Here is a 20,533-nt window from a genome sequence, read left to right as displayed (position 1 = left end):
AGACCCATAAAATGTCTCAAAACCATGGTAAGTTGGCTGTCATCAAAATTAAGAACTTCGGCCCTTCAAAAGTATTCAACAGAATGAAGTAACAAGCACAAACTGGGAGAAAATGTATGTGATAAGTGAATCATGTTCAGAATATATAAAGAAGTTTCAAAATGCAAAGATAAGAAAACAAACAGCCCAATAAGAAAAACTGTGAAATGTTTCAGGGGAAAGAAAAATGAATGATGGCATGTAAGCACAATGAAAAGACGCTCAGCATCATTGGTCTGTAGGAACTGCGAATTACAACTACGATGGAATACCACTTCACAGCTACCAGAATGGGTAAAATTGAAGACTGGTCATACCACATGTTGGCGGGGATGTGGAGCAACGGTAAGTCTTATACACAGCTGGTGGGAATGTAGAAATGGCATATTTTGGAAAACACTTTTGCATTTTCCCAAGAAGTTAACACACACCTATTTATAATTCAGTCATCCCATCTCTAGGTATTTATCCAAGATAAATGAAAGCATATAAACAAACAAGAATTTGTATCAGAATGTTCCTACACTTACTTGAAATAGCCAAAAACTGTAAAGAATCTAAATGTACACCAACAGATCAATGGATTATATATATATATATATATACACATACGTATATTTATAATATAATATATAAAAATAAATATAAATAAATATATATTATAAATACATATTTACATATAAATATATATGTATATGTAAATTTTAAATATATATATTTATGTATAAATTTTAAATAATTGTCCTGAAAGAAACTTGATATAAAAATTATATACTGTATGATTCCTTTTATGTATGGTTCTAGAAAATACACACCAATCTATAATGACAGAAACTCGATCAGTGGTTGCCTGGGGATAGGTAGGAAAGGCTGGGAGGGGGAAGCAGTATCAGAGAGCATGAGAAAATGTTTTTTAGGGGGCAATGATGGATGGTATCTGTTGATAGTTTTGATAAACTCATGGGTGTATATACATCTCTGAAACTTATCAAATTATATACTTATGTGAAATTTATTATATGCCAATTATACAAAAATATAATATACCAAATACATAATAAAATTATATAGTTTATGTGTAGTTTCTTGTATGTCAGTTGTATAAAATATAATGTCAATTATACAAAATCATAATTAAATTGGACTTAACTCAAAAAAATATGAATGTTGAAAAAGTTGCAGAAACAGTGTGTTGATATACTTGTGGAATGTTATATTATTTAGAAAAAAAATCCTACATCAACTGACAAAGTTGGAAAAAAGCATACCTTCTGACCCATGCATTTGTAAATAAGTCTACCTTCTGACCCTTCTCGTTATATGTGTATATATACTGATGATACTTATTATCAATATAATATATGGATAACATATATTAGATATACATTAGATTTGCATATCTAATATATAATTAAGTAATACCCACACATTAAATAAACATTAATATTACTAGAATAAAATTTTCTTGTAGTGAATAATAATATTAATCAATAATAGAACAGACAACCAGATTCCTTTAGTTACAAAATGGAATACTTTTGGGGCACCTGGGTGGCTCAATTGGTTAAGTGGCTCTTGATTTCAGCTCAGGTCATGATCTCACAGTTCGTGAGTTTGAGCCTCATGTTCGGTTCTGCGCTGATGGCATGGAGTCTGCTTGGGATTCTGTCTCCCCCTCTCTCTGCCCCTTCCCTGCCCCTTCCCTCTCTCTCTCTCTCTGTCTCTGTCTCTCTCTCAAAATAATTAATAAACTTTAAAATAAATTATTAAAAAACAACAAAAAAACTCAAAATGGAATATTTTTCAGCAGTGAGTGTGATAAACCAAAATTACATAGTGAACTTCAGAGGGAAATAAACATATCACATATTTTATAAATGCTTATAGCAATATAATTTTAAATAAATCCAATTTCCATATAAAATAAAAATGATATTAAATAATATAACAAATACTAAACAATAAAATATTAAATAAAATTTGTAACAATGATTCTAAAAAGAGTGGAAGAAAATCTGGAATCTTGATAGTATGGGTTTTTTTAAATGATCACTAAGGAAGTTTTATTTTTATTACTTCTGTCATGCTTTCCAACTTTTATTTAATGAATGTATACTATGTTGATAGTGAAAGCAGTAACCTAAAAATTTCTAGGTATTAGGTTTTTGTAGTGTGTCACTGTTTGTTGACCAAGTGTTACTTCATGAGGGATTTTTTTTTAATTTAAATTCAAATTAGTTAACATACAGTGTAGTCTTGGCTTTAGGACTAGAACCCAGTGACTTACCTCTTACATATGACACCCAATACTTATCTACAAAAGTACCCTGCTTAATGCCTGTCACCCATTTAACCCATCCCCCCACCCACCTCCCTTCCAGCAACCCTCAGCTTGTTCTCTATATTTAAGAGTCCCTTATGATTTCCCTTTCTCTCTTTTTAACTTGTCTTTCCTTCCTTCCCCTAAATTCACCTGTTGTGTTTCTCAAATTCCACATATTAGTGAAATCATCTGATATCTTTTTCTGACCGACTTATTTCACTTAGCATTATACACTCTAGTTCCATCCACATTGTTGCAAATGGCAAGATTTCATTCTTTTTCATCACCAAGTAATATTCCAGTGTGTGTGTGTGTGTGTGTGTGTTTGTGTGTGTACTATATCTTCTTTATCCATTCATCCATCGATGGACATTTGGGCTGTTTCCATAATTTGGTTATTGTTGATAGTGCTGCTATAAACATTGGAGTACATGGGCCTCTTCAAATCAGCATGTTTATATCCTTTGGATAAATACCTAGTAGTGCAATTTGTGGGTTGTAGGGTAACTCTGCTTTTAATTTTTTGAGGAACCTCCATACTGTTTTCCAGAGTGGCTGCACTAGTTTGCATTCCCATCACCAGTGCAAAAGAAGTCCTCTTCCTCTGCATCCTCACCAACATCTATTGTTTCCTGAGTTGTTGATTTTAGCCATTTCTGACAGGTGTGAGGTAGTATTTCATTATGATGTAGATTGTTGAGTAAAATAGAGGAATGGAGCTAAACAATCTTCAGTCTTAGAGTCAAAATACAATGCTCCATTAACATGGCCAAAGGATTTAAGCTGATTTGCTTCATAGGTCCACATGGTACACAAAGTCTCTTAAAATAGTCCCTAAACAGCAAGATTTAGGCCAGGACACTGAAAGGGATGTGTTTGATGAATTGCATATGACACAATGTGAAATTCATAAATGGAAGATTTCTGAATGTAAAAATACTCAAAATTTAGCAAAATGGATCAAAATATTTCTAAAAGAATGCAAGCACTCGTTCTAACAAGTGTGAAACTGTGTACATTCCATAAAATGCTTTGTGTAAATATGGATTTAAGGTAAATGCCAGCAGGAACATTTCCATTAACCAAATTAATTTTACTCAGATGAGTTGTAGGCAAATTTGCCTGCCCAGACAAGTGCCCGTCATGGTGACAACGACAGTAGGCTGATAGGACCCACTGCCAGCACACAGACACTTGGCAGAAAACAAGCAAATGCCTGAGTAGAAAAGGAGAAGTCACCGGACCTGGTTGTCGTGAAAGGGAGGCTAACAAGAGGAAATATTCTCAGAAAAATGCAATCAGTAGATATTCAGTTAGTGGTAGTATGTGCCAGAGGTCATGTCAGATGCAGGGGATAAGAGATCACTGAGAACCCACAGCTAAGAGAAACCAACAGAAGAAAATAATACTGTACTATTACAAGTTCAGTATCCAGGTCCATACAAAGAGCAGACAGAGCTTAGAAGAAGGAATGGGGGTATCTCCCTTGGGCATTGGGAGATGGAGTTGGCAAAGAAGCTGCCCAGAAAGCGGTATATTTGTTCTGGACCTTCAATCCGAGTAAGATTTTTGTCAGAGAAAAAGGGAAAAACAATAATAAAGAGAGCTGAAAGGGCATGACTTGTCTGTAAATCACAAATCCTTTTTTGTTTTGTTTTGTTTTGCTTTTTGGGTTTTTTTTTTTTTTCCTTTGGCCAGTACGTGAGATTTAGATACTTTAGGTGAAAACTGGTAAATGTGAGTTAAAGGAGTTAGGGGCAGTTTGAGGGCTGAGAAAATGAGGCTGTAAAGCTGTCCCTGCCTCCTTTAGGTACTGGAGACTCAAGGAAGGTACTTTTGCTGTTGCTGTTGCTTTATTTGTTTATTTTCTTTTTAAAGAACTGACATGAAACATGATCATTGTTAAAAAAAAAAAGATTTTAAGAAAGGAGTAAAAATAGAGAAAGAAAATTATTGTAATAGTCCAAATAAGCAATGATAAGGGACTGAACTGAAGCTCTGACGCTTCAGGCAGGATTATGAAGAGACTTAAGAAATCTTTTGAAAGATGAACAGTCAGGGCTTGGTTCAAAATTGACTAGGGATGGTGAGAGAGAAGAAGTAATAGATAAGGATTCCAACAATTCTAATTATGACAACCCAGTGGACAGCAGTATCGTTAACCCAGATATGGAATGCAGGGGAAGAGCTGGTTTTAGGAAGTAGATAATGAGTTTCACTTTGGACATGCTGATTTGTATGTTCCTCTGGTATATCCGGGAATGCAGAAAATGGAAATAGAGATCCAGGGCTTAGAGGTGAGTTTTAAGTTACTGAAATAGATTTGAGACTCAGGAGTATGGAGCTGGTAGTTCAAGCTCTTAGAGAAGAGGAAAGATTAATGATCAAAACAGGGTACATGTACTAGGTGCTCATTGTGTGACCACTTTACATATATCCATTTGTTTAATTCCTACAACAGTCCTATAAGTTAGGTGCTGTGGTTGTTTCTCCACTATGCGGGAAACTGACTTAAAAAGAGTTTAAAAGCTTGACCAGGAATAGAGGGTGCCTGAGTGGCTCAGTCAGTTAAGCATCTGATGTCTTGATTTGGGCTCAGGTCATGATCTCACAGTTGGTGAGTTTGAGCTCTCCATCGGGCTCCGCACTGGCGGTGTGTAGCCTGCATGGGATTCTATCTCTCTCTTTCTCTCTCTCTCTCTCTTCCCTCAAAAATAAATAAGTAAACATAAAAAAGAGTAGTCACTGGGGCGCCTGGGTGGCGCAGTCGGTTAAGCGTCCGACTTCAGCCAGGTCACGATCTCGCGGTCTGTGAGTTCGAGCCCAGCGTCAGGCTCTGGGCTGATGCCTCGGAGCCTGGAGCCTGTTTCCGATTCTGTGTCTCCCTCTCTCTCTGCTCCTCCCCCGTTCATGCTCTGTCTCTCTCTGTCCCAAAAATAAATAAACGTTGAAAAAAAAAAAAAAGTAGTCAGAGCAGATAACTCTTCTAGAAAGGAGACACAGAAGCAACAAATTGATTGGTAAATTTTGAGGAGTTACGGTATTTTCTTTAAAAGTGTGGGTTTTTTCTGTCCCAGATGTCTGTCTAGGCTCCCATGAAAATGCAGAAGTCTGTGAAAAGGATCACAGCCTTACCACCAAGCTTGGCTGCATACACTTCAGTTGAACACAGTGGGTCATAGGGAAAGGGCTAGTATTTAGGTTGAGGGTCACAGTCAGGCCCAAGAATTCCAAAAGGTTGAAAGAAGTCTGAAGTCTCCATCAGAGACAGTGTCTGCCAGATTGAAGATCCTGAGTGTCATAACTAGAAAGAAGCATGGATGTGAACACAGGACCCCAGAGACCTTGAAACAGTGCTCACCTAGAGCTGCCTAAATGGTGGGGTCTGAGAATCCAGGTTGGGGAATGGTCTGAGGACCACATGGTTTGGGGTGTACTAGGATCCTCCAGGATAGAACACTTTTCTTACCATGAATAACATATTATTTTAAGCCTCATTATCTTAGCAGTCTTCAGAGTTTTTGTGCTTGTTTCCTCTTCACTGAATTAATATCCAGGCGAATCTGTCTGTGCTAGACCATGAGAACACTGGAGATTACGGGTTCTCAGGCAGGATTATGACAGGGGGTAGCAGCCAGGCGACGTGCACGTGTAGACAGACACACAACTCATATCTCTAAAAATAGATTATTGGGAGGTCAGAAGTTGTCAAAGACTCATAAAGCCTTTATTCTCTTTTTCAGTGAACTTGAGTTTTGTGTGTAATTATTACATTTCCTCCCACCAGCCTTAACTTCATCCTGGAAAATGACAGCTGAAATCTCCATTTGACACCATGGGGCAAAGAAGACATGGACCTTTAATAGTGGGAAGGAAGGAACTCTCTGGCCCAATCCTTTGAATCAACCAACTAAACTCTTACAAACCCACACCATCACAAATCAACCAGGTACAAGGGACCTTAGACAATGGTATTCCATGACCACCTTTTATTTGCTGACCCTAAATCCATTTCTCTTACTGTTAACATTCTTGGTTCTGTAAGATCCCCTTATCCCTACTAGGTTTCCAATATTTTTCCAAGAACACCACTTTCATGCTATCCCCACCCCTTTGCCATGGTTACAATTGCCTGTGTGGATTAAACTCCATGATCTTCAAACAACATTAACTTACTATCTGCTTTCTGGTCCTTGAAAAGTTTGCCATTTTCTATCTGACTCCAGGGTCCAACTGGCCTAGCCCACCTCATGTCTGGCTTTCCACCGAGGAGATGGTGGACAGACAAGAAAATGAGTGGCAGAAGCTTGGGAATGGGGGTTGTATCACTCCCTGTCAGCTGTCCTAAATGATTCTCTTTTCTCTTCCCCAGCAGAACCACAGGGAAGCCTTCTGTTGTCACTCATCATCTTTGGTTTGGAAAAAAAAAACAGAACCATTTTGCATAATACATGGATGTCCCTGAATTATAAATATGCTGTGACTGCAGGTTTTCCTACTGCCTTTGTCTATACCTTAATATCAGCTTAAAAATTGTCTCCCCAGAATCAGGAGGATGAAAGACAAATTAGATGTGGCAAGACCAGAAGTCAGACCAAAAGAAGTAGCTATGTGTCCTGGACAGCTTCCATGATGTAGCAAAATACTCTACCCAGCTAGATTCTCCCACAGCTCATATGGGTCTATGTCTCCCCTTTTGTGTGCTGCCTCCCAGCTTCCTGCCTAGACCATCATGAATCTTGAGCCATGAACTTAACCTGGCGAAATGTTTAAAAAGGATTCTTATTTGTCTTCAGTGGCTTTCTTTCCTAGAAGCCATCTTTTTATATGGCTATTTGATGGGTATGGATATTTGTTTGAAGTAAAAAATCTCATAGTATCAGATCATATTTGGGTTCAAAAAGAAAGCCACATTCTTAATACTCTTTGCCTTTAGTATTAGGTCAGAACAAACTAAAGCAAGGATAGATTTAGGAAAAAGAATAGAGAGCTCATGGTAAGCGCTGGAAAATATAACTGTAGTTCTGACCTTCTTTAGTCCAGCAGTTTCCCCAAAGTTCCTGACATCCTCTTCTGTTCAATGCACTGATGCGGGCAAAGCCTCTGCTCATGAGTTTTCTCACCTCACATGTTGCATATCTCCTACCCTTGCTGATAAGTCAGGCTATAATTCTGCTGCCCCTGAATCTCTGGATTTTTTTGGTTCAGGTCACAAAGAGACCCCAAAATTAGTCCCCAAAATTAGACCAATATTACGCAGTATCCAGACTCTGCCCACCGCCCCCACCCCCCGCCACCGGTCATCACTGCTGTTACCTCTAAGGAATTAACATTACAAGCTCTTCTACAGTATCCCAACAGCTCACTCTTGGCAGTGACATGGTGCTTACATGCCCCCTGGCTCACTTTGTCAGTGAAAGCGATTATTCCAGCCAAGGAAACTGAGGCATACAGAGTTTAAAAATGTGTTTTGGAATACTTATCCTCCTTAACTCCCATGAGAGAGTCCCATTCTGTTTTAAGATCATGTTCCCTCTTTGCTGAAGGGGCTTATTATGTTCATGAACTTCTTAGGCATATATTGTTTGTGTACACATTTTGCAATTTAATGTTAAACTTCCAGGGTACAGGGATTTGTTTTCTTTATTTTATATTCTACAGTACTTTGCAGACATTATGCACTAAAACTTGGTTCTCAAGTTCAGTTGAATTGAAACTAGCACCATATCTTACATGTGTTTTAATGTAATATTCCAATTGTAATGTGTAAGCTTCCACTCATCAGTCAGTTCCCAGTTTTCCCAAGGCAGAAAATCTAACTTTTCCTTTATCCTGTGAATTTCTAGGCATATAGTGGGTATGTAAGAATTTCTGGGTGAATCAAAATAAACAGAATCTTTATGAATATATTTGACATCTTCCACAGAAGTTTGGCAGTAGTGGTGTGTGTGTGTGTGTGTGTTCTTTTCTTTTTCTTTTCTTTCTTTTTTTCTCTCTCTTTCTTTCTGCCTCTCCTTCTTTCTTTCTTTTGCATTAATAGGGAAAAATATATACTGATATTCCAACCATTTTCACTTAACTGTGATTCCCCACCCTCAACCCTTTGAGAATGAATGCAGCATATGTGATATGAAGAAAACGATCAGAATATTTTCCTCTTTAACAAGCCTTCTCCTCTAAAGATATGTATCCCTAGAAATTCATTTGTGTTTTTTCCTCCTGTCTCATAGGACCCATATAGGTCATGTGTTCTGCACAGTATTTGGGGTGGAGGAGATAAAGCTTGCGCTCATCTGTTCTGAGTCCTCCAGCATGGGAACTAACACTAGGGAGATTCAGTGTCCAACTCCATGCTTAATAAATGATAGCACAGGTATGCTGCTTAATTTCAAGTCTGGAAGTTTCCATAGTTCTCTCTCTCTCTCTCGGTCAGTGCCAAAATGTTCCATGTCTTTGGACAAAAGATGTTAATTCTGGCTTTTCCTAGGAATGTTAGAATGAGGCTAAGATTGTCTTTTGTTTGAGTTTTTCCACTGAAGAAGATGTAGTTTGATATTTGTATTATGGTCTTTCTTAGTGGTTTGGGTGGGGAACACAGGAGAATTATCATATCTATGTTGTAATTATCATATTTTATTGAGGTTAAAACAACTTTTGAAAAATTTTCCCTCTGTTTGAAGGGGACGTCTTACTTGAATGAGCCAACATACAAATAATTACCTGAGGCCAGAGATGATAAGCTAGGCCCCCAAGACACAACACTGAATATTATTTAATGATCAAATCATTGCTAACAGAACAAAGCTGACATGTGCAAGTAAGTTTGCATTCCATCACTGGAGATCATTCCTTGGGCAGTCATTATTTCCTCCCAGTAAGCTGCAGGGGAGAAGTTGTCAATGGATGATCCAAGAGGCACACACACAGAAGATTGGAGTTTTACCAAGGAAGAATTGCCTTGGTATAAGGATGCAAAAAGATCTATTCATGGGGCTCAGGTGGACAAGGAGGTAGATAGTAGTCAATAAGTCAATGCCAAAAAAGGCTGCAATTTAAGCAGGGTCATTGCATTCATAACCTCTAAGGTGTGGTGCATCTATCCATTCCTTGAACCCATTTGTTTTTTGAGTGCTCACTCTGGGCCACTGTGTGAACTGATAGAAAAACTATCCTGGGAAAAATAACATGAATTTTGTCGTAGAAAAATGTTGCCACACGTACAACAGACATAAATTCCTTGCATATTATGGAATATGCAAACGTTATTGCAAATTAAAAAAGCACCAGTACCAATTTGATAAGAAAAAAGAATAAGCAATTTTACTAAAAGTTCTGTAAAAAGACATATCAAGAACTAACAAATTATGAAAAAATATTGCACTTTGTTTATAGAAAAATAAACACAAAATGATTAGATATTTATTGTCACATATCAGATAAAAGTATGAAAGAATTATAATGCCTACTGTTGTTAATGTCTTTCATTTACTGACTGAGGAAAGTTTAAATTCCTGTAAAATTTCCAGGTTGTAACTTTGCAATATCTACCTTAATTAAAAGTCCCTACCTTGATGCCCTGATGATTCAAATTTTAGAAACTTACCCTAAGAAATAGTGGTAAAAGTTGTAATGTTAGATGCATATGCTAGCACTGTTTGTAACACCAACAACAAAGGATAAGAGTCTAAATATCCATTAATAAGGAATGTGCATAGTAAAGCAAAGTATAATCACATGATGAAATATTACACGTATGTTTAAAATAGTAAGAACCGTTAAGTTTCTCAGGATCCACCTAACCCATGGGGGAGGGGAAGGAAAAAAAAAAAGGAGGTTAGAGTGGAAGAGAGCCAAAGCATAAAAGACTCTTAAAAACTGAGAACAAACTGAAGGTTGATGGGGGGTGGGAGGGAGGGGAGGGTGGGTGATGGGTATTGAGGAGGGCACCTTTTGGGATGAGCACTGGGTGTTGTATGGAAACCAATTTGACAATAAACTTCATATATTGAAAAAAATAAAAATAAAAAATAAATGCAAAAATAAAAATTAAAAAAAAATAAAATATTAAGAACCGTATAGGGCAAATCATGTAAGCTATGCTCCATAAAAACAGACCAGAGTGACCAGCAGAATTGGTTGAACAGTTTGGTCTTTGTATTCCTGATATTCTACAATCCTCTGGGTTTGGGTTACACCCCTCAGGCACATGCTTTGAAACTCCCAGGAAAGCTTCTCCATGCCTACTGGTGAATATGTCTTGCCATCCATTCCACTTTCCATCAACACTGCCTCTCACACATGGAAGTAGCTATGCTACCTGTTCCTGAAAAATATCTTGCCCTCTCTTGCCTTGACTACTGCCCTATCCCAGTCCACATTATACCAATAAATAAAGTGAGGACCAGCTTTGGAGGCCTGGTGAATGGTCATCAAAGGAAGGCAAGGTCCAAGATCCAGGACAGTCATTCTTTACCTTGGACACTGAGATCTTTAAGACCCCCTTTTTTTGTGGACACTTTTTCACTGTTACCATTTTTATACTTCTTGCTCAAACTGTTGTTGAGGGAAAAGAGGGATGAAGGTGGAAATACGTGGGTCATGAGCTAACGCTTGCTTTCAGCCTATCCTTCATTGGGTCGGGGTATGGTCCAAATCCAAGCCTCCCAGGAGGTGTGACAAGCTCAGATTCAGTTCTGGAATTCGGTCATCTGTGGGCATCTAATATCCTGGGGAAAGCATAGCCAGGGAGCGTGCAAGTGTTCATTCAAACAGATGGGACTATAGTGACCCTGATGATTCTCTCTGCTTTCATCAATTCAACACACCTAACTCTGGCAGGATCCTTTATGAAGGTACAGAAGTGACCATAACAAACATGACGCCTGTCATCACAGAGCTTGCTGTCTTATAAGGGCGATGCATAATTCTGCTTCGGAACAGGACACTGGAAAGGATCAGGGCACATAACAGAATAAATACACACACATGTCACACACACACACGCATGCACAAACATGCTTGCCTCTTCTGACCACTCATTTTGAAACATTTTGTATTTTTTCTTAGAAAATGGGCCTCTGTAACCATGGAAATGGTTGTTGTTTTCAGCCCAAGGGGACACAGGATTGTGTGTTTAAGGAGATACTAAATAAGCTTTGATTGCTACTTGTATAGAACTTCCAGCTCCAGGTCTTTACTACCATCAATGCTCCCATAGGGCATGAGAGTGGCTAACAGGTGCCCTGCAGACCCTGGTCCTGCAAGTCCTTAAGTGCAGGTTAAAGCTGACTTCACCCTCTGTGCCCTGGTGGCTGACGCAGGTGTGGGGGTACCCAGTCCCCCCCACCCGTGAACAGACCATGCATGACACAGGTGGGAGAAGGCAGCAGCCATTTCAAATCACAGCCCGCCGTCTCACTGCAGCTTGCAAGTTCACTTTGGCCCACAGAACAAGGGGAGCCCCCCCCTCCCACAGGCTGGAGCTCTGGCTTCTCAGGAGCCAGGGATTCCTTTTCCTGGATGCTCTCTGGGGTCGATGCTGCACCCTGCAAGATTGCCACAGGGCCCAAGAGATGATTGTCTGGGGAGGCCTGACTGGACAGGAGTTGAGACCGCTTGACCTGAAGTTAACCTTGTGTTTTTATCTTTCTCTCACTCTGTACTTTTTGATAAATCTAATAAATCTCCTCTTGTTTAAGTGACAGGCAGTTGAGATTGTTATTTTTGCTTCTGGCAAATCCTCAAAGGGGAAAAGCAACTGACTTGTCCCAGAAGGCAGGAGAAATAGGTTAAAAGAGAAGCAAAGCCTAATTCCTTAGCAGTGGACAGGGCTTAGCGGGAGGGTCCATCCTTCCGACTAGAGACCCCTCTATGGGCCCAGGCAAACATGAGGACTCAAAAGGGGTATGTGGACTCCTGGGTGGCTCCCGGTGCAGGAAGAGAGTTGAGGGCACACACAAATTTAAGTAGTCAGCAGCCATATGCAGTGGGTCACCGTGCATCCTTTTCTTGCTTCTTTTACCCTTTGAGGAGATTTTGATGGTTTGCCTGCCCAGCTCTCTGGTCTTTGCTGTATTGATGTGGATAATGGTAGAGAAGAAAATTGAAAGACCACCAGAAAGGCTAAGTTAATCTATATTGCAAAGGTCAGAAAGCTATGCATGATAGGAAAATAAATAAATAAACAAAATAGACCATGGACCCAAAGAGGCAGAAGGGGAGAGAGTAAAGCGCCAGCCTCAGCCATGATTACCCAGGGTTTATGGGAGTCTGTAGATGTGAGAGGAGAGCACGAGCAGCAGCTTCAGCCCCCTGTAAATGAAAGGGGAAGAGCCTAAGGAAAGGGATTTCAGAATTTGGGGTTTGGGTTAGCAAGTAATCCCCATGTAGTGCTTCTTACAGAGCTGTCAATAAAGAATTCAATTGTTTCTGAGTGCTCTTTGGGTGTCCTACTAACTTCACCTCTGATCGCAACTCCCTGTATTTTGGCCAGTTTTATGTGGATTACATGTGATTAAGCAAACATTGCTCAGCAGCTGCCGGAGACCCAGCAGTCTAAAAGGGCCTCCAGATCCCCCATGCGGAGTCTGTACAGCTGATAGCTGAATGTTCAGAAAAGCAGGGACTTTCTGTGACTTTGCCCCCTAGAGGCCCTCTGGGCATAGGACAGTTTTCCTTTGCCACCTTTGGCTTAATGCAGTGGCCATGCTCAGTTTCCAGCAGCCCCCACCCCCGAACAATCCATCAATAAATCCATTGTCTCTTTTTAAAATATACCCAGAATCTGACCACCCCTTCCAGCCTCTTACCACCACCATCACCTGGGTCCAAACCACCCCCAACTGTAGCCTGAATTCCTGCAAAAGCCCTCAGTTGGCTCTCCCACTTCTGCTTCTGCCTTTGCCACACAGCAGCAGCATAAGCTTTCAAAATGTCAGTAGGATCATGCCGTGCCTCCACTTAAAGCCAGCCAACAGCTTCCCAGCCCTAAATAAAACATCACATATGCACATTACACATATCCCCAGAACTTTCTTTCCCTCTTACTTTTTCCCTTTTACTTTTGTTGTATTATTTTTCATTGCACTAATAAAAAATAGAAATTATATATTTGCATGTTTCTTTGTTTTCTGTCTCCCCTTTAGAATGTAACAATAGGAATTTGTCCTGTTTTGTCTTATCCCTTTATGCCTAGACGGACATATGTCTGATATATGATACATACTCAGTTAATCTTACTGAAATTAATAAATGGATTCTTTTTTCTGAGGTTTATGCTTCCTTCTCCCAGGCATATACCTTGCAATGAATATGGGTGTGAAATAGTGTGCTATCTATCCTTCCAAGTTGTCACTATTCCTGTATGCAAGAGTATTGTGTTTCTCTTCCCCAGGGATTCCAATTTGTCCTGGTGATTTGCCTGGCCAACAAGATATGAGGATAAGTAAGTGATACCACTCATAAGCTGAAGTGTCAGGAGCCATGGTGTGGTTCCCCATTACTCTCTTCATATATAAAGAACCCTCAATCACTCATTTCAATAAAAATGAAGAGCTTCTTCATTTCTGGTCCTGCAATAAAGAAAATGTGGGACTTAGCCAGACTCTAGCCACTAAAGACACCGGAGTATGAGTGAGAAATAAATGTTTTGTGTTGTGAGCCACTGAGACATGGGGACTGTTATGCAGCAGCATAAGGGAACCTCCACTTGGCTGATAAAGGTAGGGGAAATGGGATGTTCACTAGCCCATCGATGTTTCTGTCAGATGTTCTTGCCTTGGTGAGCGTGTACTCTCTGGAATTAGTATATTTGTCCTGGATAGGAATTTGGGGATAATCTGCCACCTCTCTAGTCTGAAGGGGACAGGAAGAAGGGCCACTCTGCAACCTTAGCGATCCTATACAGGTATAGTGTGGTCCCTTTACCTTTCCATGATGTGAATCTGGGTCAGAGATGCATACACTCATTCAAAATGCATTGGCTATAATTTCCAAACCTGCTGCTATCCCTTTCTCATTCTGAGAAAATCCGAGGTAAGGGAAGAGCCAACTGATGAACTCCATGACCTAAGCCTGAACCCAGGTGCTCTACTGGGGATTCAGAGTTGAATGGGAAATGCTCCCAACTTCTGAGCTGCACAAGAATGGAGTCATAACTAGAGTTTATGCCAGGTGGCATGGCAGCCATGGACCTCATCTGCCTGCTATTTTATGACCGAAGGATACATCCACCAACACTGAACAGTGCACAACCTCCCACAGGCAGTACTCCAAATCATGGGCCCCGGCTGTGTGTGTGTGTGTGTGTGTGCACATCCCCCTTGCCTGGGCTACCTCACAATGCAGACTGCCAGGATTTAGACTTGGAATTTCAACAGCTCCAATTCAAAACCCACGGGATTTCAGGGGTCTCTGTCCTAGAGGATGTCCACCCATCCCCCCAACTCCTTTTGGACTACAGAGGCTGAACAGCAAGGCCAGCCGGACGGCTGCAGCCCACGCTCTCTCTCGCCATTCCCTGAGGTCTGGCCGGCCTCAGACAGACGCTGGGGCAATGCTTTGCATTTCATTCTCAACACAGTGCGGCTTCTTTTCCAACAAAGGAATTTTCCATGGAGTGAAACCAAGTACATTTTGTGAATTAATGAGACAAGGAAGAAGGCCTCACATTTCCTGTGGAGGCTCTGAGAAGGGCTGAGCTGCCCATGAAATATTTAGAGGCATTTTCCCAAAGTGGTGGGCCGTAATGAATGGGTAAAATCCAGAGCTGTTTTCCAGAGCCCAGAGAGACTGAAACCCACAGTTGGGGCCTAGGTGTGATGTTTAACCTTTGCCGCCCGTGCTGCTATGCCTGCATGGGGCTTCAGTTCAGTACTCTCCAGGCTGTGAAATCCCCTGTCTTTAAAGTTGGATCATCTGTCTGTTGCAGTTATAACTCTGGACTGCAGTCATGAGGGATTTGATCAGATCAGGCCGAGTGTACAGAGAACACACTAGATTGTGCTCATCATACATGGCTGTTTGTAAATTCTGAAGCAAATGCTTCAGAATGCTTGAATTCTGTGAATGCTCAGATCTTGCAAGATGGGTTGGTCCCTGACACCCCGGGGATGAGACACCCATAGTCACACAGAACTATCTCCAGGGATGAAAATCTGTCATAATATTCTAGTATCTAAGGAGCTTACAGCCAGGTCATCTATTCACAATCTCATTTGCTGTGCATAAAACTCACTTTGTTGCTCTTCTTACCAGCAGACCCAGAGTCCCACAGAGAATTGGATTAGATTAGAGCAAGCAGGAAAACCACGACATAAAACCATGATCTCTGCAAAGCTCTAAGTTGCAAACGATAGCCTCCAGGACAAGTGGGTGTCAGGTTCTGCCCACACAATGTTTTCAACAAAATTACACTATAATTTTTAAATAATCGGATATTCAGTTTAAATTCTGGAAACATGGCTATTCTTTTTTTTTTTTAATTTTTTTTTCAACGTTTATTTATTTTTGGGACAGAGAGAGACAGAGCATGAACAGGGGAGGGGCAGAGAGAGAGGGAGACAAGAATCGGAAACAGGCTCCAGGCTCTGAGCCATCAGCCCAGAGCCCGACGTGGGGCTCGAACTCACGGACCGCGAGATCGTGACCTGGCTGAAGTCGGACGCTTAACCGACTGCGCCACCCAGGCGCCCCTACATGGCTATTCTTAAACCTTGAAAGATATGGTAATACTGGCCCTGGGTTTTAACATGGCAACAGTTTCCCAGAGCTTCTAATTGTCATGCTTCAAAGTAACGTGTGTTCTTCAGTTGAGCAAAGTTGCCACTGCTCCACTCCTTGGTATGTTATTCTAATCCTCATCTCTTGCGGTCATTTGAGTCTGTGACCTTAAAAACTGTGTTTCATGATAATAATGGCTAGCTGAAGATACTCAAAAATAAGCTCTACTTAATATCTAAGCTTCCTCCCATCAGGTGGGATGCAAGGCATATTGAGCCCTGGTCAGGATGCAGTCACCATCCTTCCCCTCTGTGCTATACCATCATTGCCCCCCAAAAATGATGGCACTGCAGTTCAGATTACAGTAAAACCTTGGTTTCTGAGCATAATTTGTTCTGGAAACATACTTGTAATCCAAAGCACTCATATCAAAGCGGATTTCAAGAACCTTGGCTCAGTTGTGATCACGTGACATTAGGCATCACGTACTACTTGTACCGCAAGATATCACTCGTTTATCAAGTTAAAATTTATCAGAAATGTTTGCTTGTCTTGCGGAACACTCACAGAACAAGTTACTCACAATCCAAGGTTTTACTGTATCTTTTTATTACCCCATGAAGACTTTGATTGTTAGGAATCTCTGTCCTGTGGTGCTTATGATGGCAGAGGACTTCTCGGGACTTGAGTCTCATCTTCTGTCTTTGAGTAGTGGCCAGTCCCATGTGGGGCATTTTAAGAAGGAAATGTAGCAGTTCAGTTGATTGTTTCAGTGGTTGTCCCATATAACATCACACCCTTCTGTGGATGACTGGCTCTCTTTCTTGAGCAGGAAGATCCCTATTGGGGAACTGGGGTGTCCCACTGACCCATCAGCACCATACTATTCTCCATTTCAGGCTTGACTCTAGACATATAGAGCAGCGGCGTCTATATACCCTTATGGTAAAAAGCACGAGCGGGAAATAGCTATCAGGTATCCACATGTTGGTGAACACACTCAGGATTGTCACTCCTTTCCCACCACCGTGGGAAAAAGAGGGAAGAAAAGTTGTCATCACATTCTTGCCCTCTGAGACATTATGACTTGACACTTTGAAATGCATGAGGCAAGAAAAGCAGACAATGGGTTTCCTCCCAAGGTCAGAGCAAGGAACATCAATGCTATCCTATTGTCAGATGTCACTGGACCCATAACTTGAAGATTCCAACCCAGACTAACCTCTCACCTTTACAATACACTGGGGACCTGTCCAAAGAGAATGAATTCTCAGCAAACCACAGAACAGTTAACCCTGGGTCTGAAGTATTTCCTAATCCTGCCTACAACTTGATCACTAACCCAGGCTGTAATTGGTCTCTAACCCAAAACCTAGATGAATATTAACTAGAAGAGACTCTAACCTTGACTCTACATGCAGTCCCACAGACTTCCTACAAATCCTGGGACTTAATCTAGCTGGCAGGTGACATCTTTAGCCTAGTATTTTCTCTTAAAACATCCATTTTTGAAATTGATAAAAAAATTAACAGAATAAATTTTCCAAATAAAGGCCATACATATCTATATAAAGAATCAGTTCATCATCTTTTTATTACCCTAATTTATTTGAGACAGGGAGCATACTACTGAAGAAGGAGAAAAAGGAGGGGGAGAAGATGGAGAAGGAGGGGGAGGGGAGTAAAATTAGAATGGAGGAGAAGAAGAGAAAGAAGAGGAAGGAGGGAAAGAGGGAGAAGAGAGGAGGAAGGGGAAGAAAAGGAGGAGGTGGAGAAGGAAAAGAAGAAGAATTAGTATTATCTCCTAAGAAAGATAATTTCAGAAAGACAAAGGTTGAAGACCATTTCAACTCCTACCAGCCCACCCAGCTGCCAGCAAGGCTGACCTCACTATATGCAGGCTCAATCTGGACACAACCTTGAGCCAAGCAGAACCTGCCTTAGAAGTAAATTGAGAACCCTCTTCCCATCATTCAGAAGGGCAAAAGATAGTCTTCAACTTCCACATCCATAATTGTTGAATGCAAGGAGCCAAATGTCCACTTGGACTTGATGCTGTTGCTACCTCAAAACCAAAACCATGATAGGATGGATTCATCTACCAGAATGGCCTTCTGCCCTGTTCCTGTGTTCATAACATTACTCACTGGGCTAGAAGTCTTGAACTAACATTCATCTAGCCAGTGGAAGCCCTGGCCTTGCCAACTACTACTACCTAGGAGTGGGTTTCACATCTGACCCCAATGCATCAATGCAGATAATCCTGGGATTCTACCAAAAACTGGGATTTGCTCCTGTATTGAACAAGTTACTGCCCCTATAGATTATAAATTCTGATATATTAACCCCAATTAATTGAACTTGAGTTGAGATTTAGACGTTCCCTTATCTCCAACTTCCTGTTTCTTTCAGTCTCTACCCCTTTGATCCCAGCTCACTACCTTCTGTCTTGAGGATACTCCATCATGTCAACTGGTTGGGCTAGCCTCGGTTACAGCAGGGCTGTGTTTCAGAATTTGAGTTGATTGGTTCCCAAGAATTCCTTTTTCTGTTATCTTCCTCATCAGAAATTTCTATGAATGTAGAAAAAAAACAGAATGAAATAGGTGATATTCTATTATTGGCTCTCTGAGAAAGAGTCCCTGTACATTTCATTATTATTTAAGCTTCAGAAAAGTTCTGAGGATCAAACACCTCTCTTTATCCACAAATAACTATTTAAATGTAAATCAGATCTTATCACTCTTTTTTTCAAGGACCCTGGATCAGCTACCTGCTGCACTGAGAATATAATCAAAACTTTGCACATGGACCACAGGCACTGCATGCTCTGGCCCTTATTTATCTCCTCCAGTCCACCCTTGCCATATCCCTTCTAGTGCTCCATGATCCAGTACAGTCACTTTCTTCTGGATCTCAAAAGGCAATGTACATTTTTCCTTTTCTGGACTTTCATCCCCATAGACCTTGTATCTCTGTCTAGATCACTGTTCTCATGTCTCCTCGTATCACTCCATCCTCAGCTTCATACCAAGGCATTTTCGGCCGATCCTTCTGGAATAGGTCATATTAATCCTCATCATTGCACTCTACAAGTTTTTATCATTATCAGAATTAGTAACTTCACAGTAATTATTTTTTATGTGTGTATTGTATGTTTTCCTAATAAGACTACCCAGAAGATAGAGATCACACCTTCTTTGTGTACCAACATATCTTCATTACTTGGCACATTGTAAAAATTCAATATACATTTTTGGATATATGAACAAATTAGTGAATGAATAAAATGATTGGTACTGCTAAATTAAATCTCATTTTCTGATATTTAATTTTAGAGATACCATAAATCTATATATGAGTACAGATGCAAAGAATCCTAGAATGTTTTCTTTCCATTCTCTGCCATTTCATGCCTGAAATTATTTTGTCCACTGAGCTTTGTGTAAGTCCCAATTGTTTGTGCTGTCACTTGTTTTCATCTACACAGGAGTAATATCTTCTCTTTGATCTCTCAACTGGAGTCTTAGAAGTACAACTGTAGTGCTATCTCCTTCAAGCTGTCTTGAGACACTGGTGACTACTGGGATGGGCTGCCCAGCTTTGGATCTCAGAAGATTACAAGGGGAAATGTCTACAGCTTCCCTACTGCCACAGGCTTGATTTTTCATTTAGTTGAGGTTTCCTCTGTGGGCTTGAGAAGATATCAAAATAGCACTTTAGAGAGATCAAGACCAAAAAAAATATTAACGGCAAATAATTTCCTCCAAACGTCACTGGGATCCTACAAAGCATTGAAGAGCAGTTGGAGACCAGAGCTTTTGCATTTGACACTACCTATGGGAAGCTTATTCAAAATTTATCCTTTAAAGATGAGTATACACTCATCTGTCAAGGGAGAATAATACTATTAACATTTAGAATTGTTTTGAATATAAAAAGAGATAGGACATCCAAACCAACATCTCACTCAAAAAGATATTAATTTCACTCATTTTATGGTCTTTAAAACTCACTCTTCATCTCCAGTTGTAAAAGGAGTAGAGGTCTTTGGGAAATTTCTAGTCCTGCCTGTGTAGTGACCCAAGATAGGCGAGTCTCTAAAGCATTACAGAAAACAATCTCTCCCATTGTGGAGAAATTGCGCCTTTTAATACTACATAGAGAGTGTTTAAATACTACTTAGTAGGACAACTTCTGAAAATAAAACACAAATGAAACCATCTTTGTCACAAGCTTATCTTCCCTCTCTCTACCCACAGTGACTTGAAGGATCTACCCAGTTCTATTCATTAATTTCCAGAATATTCATGGAAACACAATCTTTGCTCTATTCTATAGGTACCAACCTTAGTCGATGTTTTCTACAAATCTACTGTTGATAAAATGAGTGCTTTTTCTCTTTTGTTTCCATATTTGATGTAAAGCCCTCTTGGTTAGATCCTCAAAGGT

Source organism: Prionailurus viverrinus, chromosome D2, assembly GCF_022837055.1.
Source record: "Prionailurus viverrinus isolate Anna chromosome D2, UM_Priviv_1.0, whole genome shotgun sequence".
Taxonomy (NCBI): domain Eukaryota; kingdom Metazoa; phylum Chordata; class Mammalia; order Carnivora; family Felidae; genus Prionailurus; species Prionailurus viverrinus.
This window is presented reverse-complemented; position numbering follows the sequence as displayed.